The sequence below is a fragment of the Phyllostomus discolor genome, chromosome 10 (assembly GCF_004126475.2).
Source record: "Phyllostomus discolor isolate MPI-MPIP mPhyDis1 chromosome 10, mPhyDis1.pri.v3, whole genome shotgun sequence".
Classification (NCBI taxonomy): domain Eukaryota; kingdom Metazoa; phylum Chordata; class Mammalia; order Chiroptera; family Phyllostomidae; genus Phyllostomus; species Phyllostomus discolor.
Window position 1 is genome coordinate 48,073,244 of NC_040912.2, and position 13,182 is coordinate 48,086,425.

Consider the following 13,182-nt stretch of genomic DNA (forward strand, 5'->3'; position numbering starts at 1 on the left):
GGAAATGAGTAGGCTCTATCCTATTTTGGGGATGTTGCCTAGAAACTAAGATAGGCAGTTAGGCTAGTATTACATGGCTATCTTGCAAGATATAAAATCTATAAGGTACTTCTTTAACCCACAAGTGATCTTGCCTACTTTCTGATTTCAGACCTTCATTCTGGGCCAAAGACTCTCCTTTTGTCAGGGAGGGAAGAGTAGAAACCACATCACTAATCATTTCTTTTAAGATACTCAAAGTGGAATTACAGAGACAAAGGTATAAACATCTTCATGGTAGCAGGAAAATTTGAAATCTTAATCAGTTCTAATTATTAGTGCCATATATTTTGAAGGCATTCGACCAGCCCAGCAAATCAAGACACTGTATTTGGTAGGTTGTTTTCAGAGAGATGTAGAGGGAATCAAATGAGTTAATGCTCAGGTACCATAATATTCAAAGTATATTTTTACAGATTTGGTAGAGAAAAGGCTTAAAGAGTACCCCCTGCCTCCCCGCATACTGTGTCTAGGTATTGGCATTAAAAAACATTTCCAGCTCTGGCTGGTGTGGCTCACTGGATTGGGCATTGTCCTGCAAATCGAAAAGTCACTGGTTTGATTCCAAGTCAGGCCATATGCCCAGGTTGTGGGCCAGGTCCCTGGCTGAGGCCATGTGAAAGGCAACTGTTTAATGTTTCTCTCACATGCCAATGTTTTTCTCCCTCATTCTCCCTTCCTTCCTCTCTCTCTAAAATGAAATAAAATATTTTTTAAAATGTCCTTATCAAAATAAATCAGAATAAGAAACCCAGGGCTGGGGAAAAAGAGAACAGAAACTCTGATGCTCCCAAATGTCTCCAGGAAGAGGTAGAAGCTTTGTTTGACACCCCTGGTGAGGACATGTGGATGAGAGGCGGAAGAGTTCCAGACAGTTTTGAGGATCTGAGGGCAGAGAGCTCCTGTGTCTGCTCCCTGGGTGGGGCTGTGGGATGGAAATGCTGGTAAGGGTGTGTGGGCAGAGGGAGCCTGGGATAGTTTCCAGTTTCTCATGCTTCTGAGCAGTGCAGGAACATCCAGAAACAAGTGGGGAAAATGGCAGCAGGCAACAGACCTGTGGAGAATTTGGGAGTGAGGTGAGACTGAGGAAGACCAAGCTCTCAGGACTAATTACTGGCCCCAGGAGTGTGTCAGTATATTTGATATGGATGGTGGTCTTCTCCAAGACCAGATGGGGGACGAGGCCATCAGGGACGAATGACACCTTTCAGGGCTATGATGAAGTGCAATCTCCTCAGAACCTAAATGCAACATGAAGAGGATGAATGAAAAAAATGAAGTAACTGAGTTTAATATGAAACAAATTTAACAAGAATTTGTCTAAGATATTAATAAAGCCTCAAAGTGGATATGAGTTATAATAAACAGGAAGTTACATTTTTATATACCTGACTCTATAGTGAGAAAATATTTTACCTTTTGTAACTTCAAGACTCTATGCAAAATAGTTTAGCAGAATATGGGCTCTTAAACCACAGAAATGGAACATTCATCATGTTTGTATCCCCTGCATATAACGGAGTGCCTAGCACTTAGCAGATACTCAATCAATATTTGTTGGATAAAATTATTTTCCAGAAAGGTTATTAGCCATTTGTGTTTCTACTTAAATATTATGCATTTACTTTTTTAATCAATCTAAATTTACTTTGGGAATTGTATGAAAATCTAACTTGCTTTTCCCTACAAGTCCAGTTTTCTGACTATTGATTATTGGATGATGCTTCCACTATCCATTGATTTCTGACATTTCTGTTTATTGTAAGTCATTTATAAGATGATATATTTCAGGGCTAGCTATTGTATTATGTCATTAATAAATTGCTTAGTTATTCCTTTTACAAGTAACAATTACTCCTCAGCTCAAAACCCTGCAATGGGGTCCTCATTTCACTAAGAGTAAAAGCGCAAGTCCTTACAGACACCTATAAAACTCCTGATGACCTGGATCCCAATACACATCTCTGACTTCATCCTTTACTGCTTTCCCCCGTGCTCACCCTGGTCTGGCAACACCGGCTTTCTTGCTCTTCCTCACTGTGATTTTAAAGTGTGTGAACTTAGTTTGAACTACATGTCCCAGAATCCCCATCTCTTCCTCTTGGCAACGGTCTGGAGAGCACTTGGTGTGATATTTGGAAGGCAGCAGTGAAGCAGCACCCAGGATGCTGTGAAAAAGGAGTACAGTGCCAAGTGCTGCTGCAAATTCATGTGTGTCATCGCTGATCTGCTGGTGGTTGATGAGGGCCAGCTGCCACATATCCTTCATCTCCTCTAAGGCACCTGCAGCTGTGCAGTACAGGGCAAGGCCAGTACTACAGTTCACCTGAGCAGTTGAGGTGGGAAGCAGAAAGAGAAGAGGACGGGTGTGTGTGTGTGTGTGTGTGTGTGTGTGTGTGTGTTCTGGTTTGGCGACGGGGTGTGTGTGTGTGTGTGTGTGTGTGTGTGTGTTCTGGTTTGGCATCACAGATTCTAGTTGTTCTCCTATTTCCTGTCTCATGTGCAGCTTCCCTTCCTGACTGCTGGTCCTGCTGGTCCTGCTGGTCCTGCTGGTCTACTATGACTTCATATCTACCAGCAGATGCAGAGAGAACCTCTTTCCACAGGTTTTTTCCACCAGCTTCTGTGATTACAAGAGGTACAATCTTAAATAAATCCCTTATTCCATATCACTCGTAGTGATTCTGCTTTCCTGATTGAACTCCATTACACTTATACAAGCAAGGCATGTTTCCCCCTCAGCATCTTTGTTTTGGCTATTCTCTTTGCTTGGGCACCCTTCTCTCAGACAACAGCCTCACTCTACCTTTTCAAAGGTTGTGGGTTAGATCCTGGTTGCAGCATGTATGGGGTGTGGCCAATTGATGTTTCTCACATCTCTCTCTTCTTCTCTCCCCCCTCTTCTCTCTCTCTAAAGTCAATGAATAGCCATGGCTGGTGTGGCTCAGTTGGTTGGGTGTTGGTCTGGAAAAGTGAAAGGTTGTTGGTTCAAGTCCGGTTTGGTTCTGGTCAGGGCACATTTCTGGGTTGTGGGTTTGGTCCCAAGTTGGGGTGCATACGGGAGGCAACCAATTGATGTTTCTCACATTGATGTTTCTCTCCTCTTTCTCTCTCTTCTCCTCTTTTAAAAACAAATAAAATCTTACCAAAATAAAGTCCATGGGTGTATCCTTGGGTAAAGATTTTATTTATTTATTTTTTAAAGATTTTATTTATTTTTTAGACAGAGGGGAAGGGAGGGAAAAAAAGGAGAGAAATATCAATGTGTGGTTGCCTCTAGTGGAGGACCCAGCCTGTAACCCAGGCATGTTCCCTGACTGGGAACTGAACCAGCAACCCATTGGTTGGTGGGCTGGCACTCAATCCACTGAACCACACCAGCCAGGGCAAGATTTAAAAAAAAATTCTCAGAGTCCTGTTTTAACCATCTACTCCACATTTCAGTCTCTCTTCTCCAAACCTCCCTCAAACTGTTGAACCTTGTTTTTCTCTTTTCTTTTATTCATCACATATTACACACATTTTAAAAAATTACTGAAATTATGTGTATTCTTTATTGTTTGTTTCTCCTAATAGAATGTAAACACCATGAAGCACTTTATCTGCTTTGCTCACTGATGTATCCATGGCACAAATACTTAAATATTTGTTGCATATATGAATTATTATAGTACTGTAGTTACATTTTTAAATTATTATGGGGAGCATGAAAACATATTCTTTACTTAAAAAAACCAAAAGCCACAACTTTAAAGAGGATGATGACTGGTTCAACAAACCACTTCAAGACTTTCTTCTTTCTGTTCCATGTTTCTTCTAGTAAATCATCTAATCGTCCCAGCCACGTAGCATAATTAGCTACAACCCAAATTTCACACATATGTGTAAGTAAGGAATTTTCCTTTTTTCTCCAAAGTAAATTACAATGGGTATATTTTTTGTAGGGGGGAAGGGTGGAAACTAGAGTGATTGTGATCCTTTGCTACTGAAGGCAGAATTCAACCCATAGAGAAGGCAATATGTGTATATATAAAAGAGGAGAAGGCAGAACTAAGTTCCTGCTGTCTCTAGGGCAGCCAGAGAGAAACACTGTAACTCAACCCTAATGCCAGGGACAAGAGTGGTTTTAGTAGTAATGAGGAGGCTGTCATGGAGGTGAGACAGAATACATGCATGAAGTCAATAGGAGGACAGCCAGTACCTTGCCTTGAACAAGGCAGTAGATGTAGGGAGCAGAATGATGCATGATGAGCCAAGGGTGTTGAATAGACAGTAAACAATTGGCTAGGATGTGTTTATTACTGTATACAGTAAATAATGAGTTAAGCTGAGAAGAGTCATAGATGAGCATTGCCTCCATTCAGAGCAGTTGTCTCCAAGTCTCATTTGGCATATTTTACCATGCATTTTTACTGTGTTTCCCTCTGCTTAAATGTTTTTATTATGTAATATTTGATACATCCCAAAAGGTCTATACACCATCTTTCATAATGATGTATAATAGATTTGTAACACACATAAACCTACCACGCAAATTATGAACTAGGACATTACCAGTGCTGTTGAACCCCCCACATGCTCTTCCTTGCTCCTAATCCTCTTTCTCCCTCCAAAGAAAGCATGTTTTGAATTTTGTATTATTCTTGCTTTTTAAGAAATTTTCATTTCTTTACCAAATGTCAAAGTATACCCATACAGTAGTTTGCTTTGCTTCTTTTGGAGCTTAGTAAAATTATTCATATTGCAGTCTTCTGTAATTCTTCTTTTAACTTAGGTCTCTGAGATATGTGTTGTCTCACATAAATATAACTCATTCATTTTCACTTTAATATAGCTGAACTTGTCATTATATCATTTATAATAAACATTTTTTTGCCTAAGAAATCCTTCCTTACCTTAAAGTCCACATTGTTCCATAGTCTTTTCAAAATTTTAAAGTTTTACCTTCCACATTTAGGTTTTTAATGATCTAAAATTGATTTTAATTATAGTCTGAGGGAGGAACCTAGTTCTTTTTTTAAAATATGGATAAGCAGTTATCTCAACATAAAGTATTAAAGGGATTACTTTTTTTTACTCATTTACTAATCCCGAAGTAATTCAATAAATATACTGAACATCTATTATGTGCTAAGCACTTTCTAGGCATTGAATCTGCAATATCAGTTATGTAATGTTTCAAATTTACATATTTGCATAGGTTTCTTTCTTAAGTATTTTTCATTCCATTGGTCAGTTTGTTGCTCCTTAACATGTTACCACATTAAGGGCATATTCCCCCACCACGAGGTGTGTTTTGGTTATTTGGGGGATTTTGCTGTTGCATAACATAAGAATCTATAACATAAGAATCAGCTTGTCAAAGTTTTCCAAAACTTTGGACTTTTGATCAGAATTCAATTAAATCTATAAATCAGAGTTATATAGTTTTTTCTTGAAACAATATTATGTTATATTAGCTTTATCTCTTACTTCCTAATCTTTATTACTTTAGATAATATATTTCCTTAAGCTTTATAACTGTTATTCTTGTATAGAAAGACAGTTTTTGTACATTGATCTTATATTTAGCTATCTTCCTAAACTCAGTAATTTTAGTACTTAGCGTATCATTTTGGATTTTTTATATGGACATATATTATGTGTTAATAACAGTTTAGTTTCTTGCTTTCTAAAATTTGACTTTTTTCTTGTTTTATTGTGTAGGTTAGGAAGGACCTCCAGTAAAATGTTATTTCACTTTTATGTATTCCATTTCATATGTTCTCTTCTCTGTTCAAAACTCCACATACACTTCATCTCTACTCATTCTCAGTTGATGGCCTTGCTTATTTCACCAAGAATACAGGTGCAGTTGAAGAGAAATTCCTTAATCTAAGTACTGTCACATCCACCAACAAACTTTTAAAAATTCTGTTTTTCTCTAATATAATGGATAAACTGTATTTTTGCTTTTACCAAGATCAACATTTCCTTTTGGGTACCAGATTTCTTCCTCTCTATTTCTAGGACTCAGCTTTGCAATCATCCCTCCTCTTCTTGCATTATAATTTTTTTTTCCATCCTCAAGTGAATCAATACTCTCAGCTTAAAAATAATGCTGTAATAGCTTAAATCTTAAGCACACAAAAATTCCTCCCTTGACCTCTGTTCTCCTTCAGCCCTTCCAGTTTCTGCTCTCGTTTACAGCAAAACATGAGTCATTCATACTTGCTAGTTTCACTCTCACTGCGTATCATTCTGTCACTCCTTGAATTAGGCTGTTGTTCCCAGAATTCCACTGAAATAGTCCTTGTCAAGAACAATAAACTCCAAATCGTTGAATGCAATGGTTAATTCTCAGTCCTTATTTAATTTCCCATCAGCATTTGACAGAGTTGACCTTGTGTCTGTGTATGTGAAGGGGGTGTAAATACATGAGGTTTGTGCACTGATTCATTTATTCACAATTTACTTTTTCAGAAGTTAAAGCATTTAGCTGCATGATACAGGTAAACCTCTACCTAAATGACTAAAGGACTTTGTTATTTGCAACCAAATGCATTTCTTGCTGACATTAAATTTATATAGTCAAACCTTGGTTCTTGAATGTCTTGGTTCTCAAACAATTCAGTTCTTGACCAAGTTGTTCATGGAAAAAATATCTCAGTTGTGTTAACAAAACTTCAGGTCTCGATTCTCTATGTAACAATCTTTCGTGCTGATACCTATGTGATCAGTCATCCGTCTCTCAGGCAGGAAAGATTTGGTTTTTGAACAGATCACTTCTTGAACAGTTTCCCAGAATGAATGAAGTTCGAGAACTGAGGTTCCACTCTACTGTCTTCCTGAAAATTCCAACAAAAGAAACTGTTACTAGAAGCAACATGGTTCAGCAGGGGAAAAACTGAATAGAAAGTCCAGATTTACTTCTGCTTTGGAACTAGAGTGAATGTTACTTCCACTCTCAAGCTTGCTATACTTCTGATCTCATTTATAAAGTGAGAGTTGTACCTCTAAAGAAATGATTTTTAAAATATCCAATTATTTCCTCTGAGATTATAGGTAAAACCAGGGCATCAACATAATCTCTAATTTAAAATGAAATTACTAAGTGACCATTTTGGTTTGAGTTCCTGGAAAGGGAAAAATTTGTGTCAGAACAAGTTTTATACTTTGAAGATTTTAGCACTTCTGGTCATTGTACTAAGCAGGAGGAAAACAATGGCTAAAAGAGAGATAATAGTACATTTTCTTTACTAAGTCTTCCCTTTCCTCACTAACTAAAAATGTAGTTTGGCAAATAAGAAAATAAGGAGAGATTCTGCTTCCTAAAAGATGGAATACATATGCTTTCCCTGTTTCTCTCATTAAGTACAATTGCAAACCTGGGACATTATATATAAAACAAAAGTTTCTGAAAGATAGAGAGATGAAGAAAGACTGGCTAGGAACCTTGGGACCCAAGGGACACACAACACAGAGTGAATTCTCTGGATTTACTTTTTACCTCATAAATTTCAGACTTGAAGCTGAAGAAGCTGGCAATCTGGAAACACCAATAGGTGCAGACCCACTCCCCGCCAAAACAAACAAAACAACACCCAACAAACCTGGCTCGTTTGAGTTAAAGAACAAGAAAAGGGGAAGCCTAGCAAAACAAAACAACAAAAACAAACAAACAAAAAAAAAACAAAAAAAAACCCCAAACCAAAAAAGAAACCAAAAAATCCTTTCAGACAATAATCATTCTACTTCAGCCAAACACCACACAAAAAACTGAGGTCCCACCGCACACCCACACCAGCAATGGCTAATGAAGAGCCTATACTTCCATCCACATTTGGCTAGAAAGAGGTGGCCCTCCCTTTCTCTCTTGCTGTGGCCTCAGAAGGAGCCTGCTAAAACAGAAGGCTTAAGTAAGTCCCCGAGTCTTAAGTAAGTCCCCGAGTCTCCTAACATAATACCCAAAACATTCAGGTTTCAAGGAAAACATCACTTACCATACTAACAACTAGTTGTATTACTGTGGATTTCCCTTTCTGTCCATTAACAATTGCTTTATACTGTATTGTTAGGTGCTCCTACATTGGATGTGTAGATATTTATGGTTATATCCTCTTTTTTCATTTTAAAGTCTATTTTGTCTGTTATGAGTATTGTTTCTATTTCTATGTACATACCTTTTTCCATCCCTTCACTTTCAGTCTGTATGTGTCTTTTGATTTGAAGTATTTCTAGTGAGCAGCATATAAATGGGTCATGTTTTAAATCCACTCAACCTATGTCTTTTTATTGGAGCATTTATCCATTTACATTTAAAGTAGGTATTGATAAGTATTGCCATTTTTTCACTGCATTTTGGTTGTTTTGTAGTTCTCCTGTTCCTTTCTTCTTCTCTTGATCTCTTGTTTGCTGTTTTTCTTTAGAGTTTGTCTGAGTTCCTTTCTCTTTGTTCTATGCATATCTTCTTTAGGTTTTTGGTTCATGGTTACCATCAGGTTTATGTATATCATTCTTCAACTATAGCAGTTTATTTTAAGCTGATAGGCCATTTAAGTTCAAGTATATTCTACACAGACTATATTTTTATTCCCCCCGTCCATGCTTTATGTTTTAGACGTCAGACTTCTAGGTACTTACGCGTTGTTTATCTCCTAACTACTTACTGTAGTTTGAGTTCCTACTTTTTCTTTAAACCTTTATAGCAGCTTTTAAAATGTCTGATTTGCAGTGTTTATTGAATATTTGGCTTTCCTTGTAAGGTTTTTCTGTTTCTTGTTTTCTTATTTCTATGTGTGGCCCTCCCTTTTCTACTTAAAATTGACCTTTTAACAGTTTTTGTAAACTTTGTTTAGTAGTAATGAAGTCTTTTAGTTTTTGCATGTCCAGGAAACCCTTTATTTCACCTTCAATTCTAAATAAACTTGCTGGGCATTCTAGGTTGTAGGTTCCTTTCTTTCAGCACTTTAAAGATGTCCTGTCACTCCCTTCTGGTCTGTCAAGTTGCTGCTGAGCCAATAGCCTTATGGGGTTTCCTTTGTGACTCATTTCCCTCTTGCTTCCTTCAAGATTGCTGCTTTGTCCTTAACTTTTGCCATTTTATCTACAATAGATCTTGGTGTGAGCCTCTTTCGTTTCATCTTGTTTGGAACTCTCTGCTTCCTGGACCTGGATGTGTTTCCTTCCCCAGGTTAGAAAAGTTTTTAATCTTTCTTTTTTTCTTCTCACCTGAGGACTTCTTTTTGATTGCTGTTAAAAAGAGGGGAAGAGACAGACCTACTGATTTGAGAGAGAGACATCAACTGGTTGCCTTCTCAATGTGCCCCAACTGGGGATCAAACCACAACCTGGGCATATGCTCTGACTGGGAGTCAAAACCATGATCCTTTGGTCTGTAGGATGATGCTTCAACTAGTTCAGCCACATGGACAACGGCTCAGCCATTATTTCTTTAAAGTTTCTGCTCCTTTCAAAGGAGGTGAGGATATACAATGGGGTAAAAACAGTCTCTCCAGTAAGTGGTGTTGGCAAAACTGGATCAATACATGCAAAGAGACAGAGACAGAGACAGACAGAATGAATCCCTTTCTTACACCATGTAGAAAAATAAACTCAAAATGGATTAAAGACTTAAATGTTAGACCTGAAACAATAAAACTCCTAGAAGGAAACAGGGACAGTAAACTCTTTGAACACTACTTGTAACAATAGCTTTTTGGATATACCTCCTCGACCAGGCACACAAAGGAAAAAATAACCAAATGGGACTACATCAAACTACAAAGTACAAAATATAAGCAGAAACATTGAAATTAAGAACAAACTGACAGTAACCAGAGGGGAAATAGGGAGGGATATTGCGGGGATTAAGAGGTTGTCAAGGAACATGTATAAAGGGCAAATGGACAAAGCCAAAGGGTGGTAGGATTGAGGGTAGGAGGTGGAGATGGCTGGGGTGGGGAGAAAATGATGACAACTGTACCTGAACAATAAAAATTAAAAAAAGATTAAAATAAAAGTTGGTATGGTCAGTCTCTTTCATTTTAGCCATTCTAATAGGTGTGTCTTTCATTGTGGTTCTAACTTGCATTTCTGTAATGGCAAATGTGGAAATTCTTTTTATGTGCTTATTTGCATCTCTTAGGTAAAGTAGCTATTCAACTCGTCAACTTTTTTTTAGTACATTTTTCTGAGTTTTGAGTTCTTTAGATAGTGTAGGTACAAGTGCACTATTAGATCTGTCATTTCATTTAGTCTTTCAAAGAACAGACGTTTTAAATTTGGAATTCCAATTAATCAAATTTTCCTTAGGGATGTGGTTTTGTTATATATCTACAAACCTTTGTATAACCCACAGTCATAAATATCTTTTTCTTGTCTAGTTTTCATAGTTGTAGGTTTTACATTTTGAACCATGCTCCATTTTCTTTTAACCCTCACCCGAGGATGTTTATTGACTGTAAAGAGGAAAAGAAACATTGATCAATTGCCTCCTGTAGGCAGCCTGAATGGGGATTGAACCTACATCCTAGGTATGTGTCAACTGGGAATTGAACCTGCAATCTTAGTGTATGGGTAGACACTCCAACTTACTAAGCCTCCAGGCCAGGGCTGAAGTACGTAACATTTTGAGTTGATTTTCCTGTGTGTTGCCAAGGAATTGATCAAAGGTTTTTGTTTTTTTTGGTATCTGGTTATATAATGGTTCCAACACCATTTCTTAAAAAGCTGTTTTCTCCACCAAACTGCCTATGTAACTTTGTACAAAAATAAGTTAACCATATACGTGAGCTAATTTTTATATATTTTGTTCCACTGACCCACTTGTCTATCTTAATGCTAATACTGCGCAGTCTTTATTACTGTAGCTTTGTCTTGAAGTCAATGTTAGTCCTACAACTTCTTCAAATTGTTTTGGTTACTAGAGGTCTTTTGCATTTCCTTATGAATTTTAGAAATCAGCTTGTCAGTTCTTTTGAAAAAGCCTGTTGGGGTTTTTATTGGAATTTTATTTAATCTATAGAACAATTTGGGAAGAACTGACATCTTAATACTTTGAGTTTTCTGACTCACGAAAATAGTACAACTGTTTATAGAGGTTTAGCTTCTCAGCACTGTTTTGTAGTTTTCACTATACAGGTTCAGTACATTGTTAGATTTATCTCCAAGTAGTTATTTTTGGTGCCACTTTAATATATAGAATTGATTTTTACATATTATGTATGTAACAACTCTACTAAATTCATTTATTGTAGTAGGTATAAACTAAGTCATTGTTTCATGTCAGTTTGATTCTGTCATAACCTGCAGATCTTTGGGTATTTACCACTCCATTTGCCATCATCACAATCCCAGGATATCGAAATGGCAAATTCATCATTGGTTCTGCTGAACCTGTATTTCCTTTTGGTAAGATCACTTCCAAATGGGCTGTGCTTTTAATGATCATGTTTTTAGAGAGGAAAAAATATTTTATAAAATATTTTTATAAAATATTAGAGGGAGAGAAACACCAATGTGTGGTTGCCTCTTCCGTGTCTCCTACTGGGGACACAGCCAGTAACCCAGGCATGTGCTCTAGACTGGGAATTGAGCAGGCGACCTTTTTGGTTCGTAGCTGGCACTCAATCTACTGAGCCACACCAGCCAGGGCTAGAGAGGAAAATATTTAATCTAATTCATCCACTGATTAGTAGCCATCAGCATTACTTTGGAGCCAAGAGAAATGTAGAATTTTAGGACTCACTCTGGACCTACTGAACCAGAATCCGCATTTTAACACGTTCCTCAGGTGATTTGTATGCATATTAAAGTTTGAGTAGCATTGCTTCATACTGATACAAAGTATCATGTAGATCCTTTACTTCTGGGCAGACCTGACACACTAACTTTGCCTGTAGTTACAGAAAGGAGTTTCAAGCCATTCTTCTATTAGGAATATAAAGGCTATTCTGATCATTGCTAGATTGTTTCAAGAAAGACTAAATTTATGTATGTTTGTCTTTTTAGAGCATCTATTGATCCACCACAAGAATGAGAAGGGAGCTGTACATTGTGACCCTAGTAGAGATCTCAGATAAATGAATAGGGCCTTAATCACACTATCATATTCAAGAACCTGGGGGGTACTCTGTTCTTCCTATCTCCATTACTTTATTCACTCACCACCACCACCCTACACCTTTTATCCCAATTGCCCCTCAGAATTCTTTCTGATATCAGCCATAATTTTCAGTTCTCTTATTCTGATAATTCCCACTGCACCTGTTCTTTGAATTTACCAAAACTTGTTGGTTGGTCAGTCTCTTCCTTTTCCCTCATTTCTCTGGTTCCATTTTTTTCCCTACTACTCTAATCTCATGTCAGTATTTCCTACTTCCTTGCCTAAAAACCCAACTGTAGGTCATTCTGTCAGCTTTCTACATTCCTACATTCACTGGCTTAAATACCTAAAATTAAAAAGCAAAACTAACATTCAGAAGAACACAGAGATGCATATTTTTATGACATTAAGAAAGATTTTTTGAGACAGAAAAAGCACAACCAACCATGAAGATGAACAGGAAGTACAGAATAGGAGAAATCTAAGTGGCCAATAAACAGAGAGAGAGGGAGAGAGAAAGAGATATCAGCAACCTCAATAGCAACCAGAGAAATACAAATTTAAAAACATCAAAACACTATCTCAAGCCCAGATGATTAGCAATAGTGCAATAACATCAAGTATTGGCAAGGATATGGGGCAACAGGGACTCATGTCTTGATGGTGGGAGAGTGAACTGGTATCAGCACTTTATTGAACAATTTTGTAATACCCAAATTACAAGTGAAATGTATCTTCCATTCCAATAGTTGTACTTCCAGTGATGTCCTAGAGAAATCTTTACACATTTCTCAAAAATGTTTATTTCAGTGCTATTTGTAATAGTGAAAGGTGAGAAAACTCTATGTTTCAGTAAGGAAAAGGGTGTACTGGTAATGTTTTTTCCTTTAAAAGACAAAACCAAAGCAAATCTGACACAAAAAGCCCCCAAATGTTATTTGTTCAACCTAATGGTAAGATTTTATATTTACCTATCTGAAATACTACATAAATTTAAAAATTAATTGTAACACAAAGTACATAACAAGCAATATTGTCTTTAACATTTATAGGTTAGT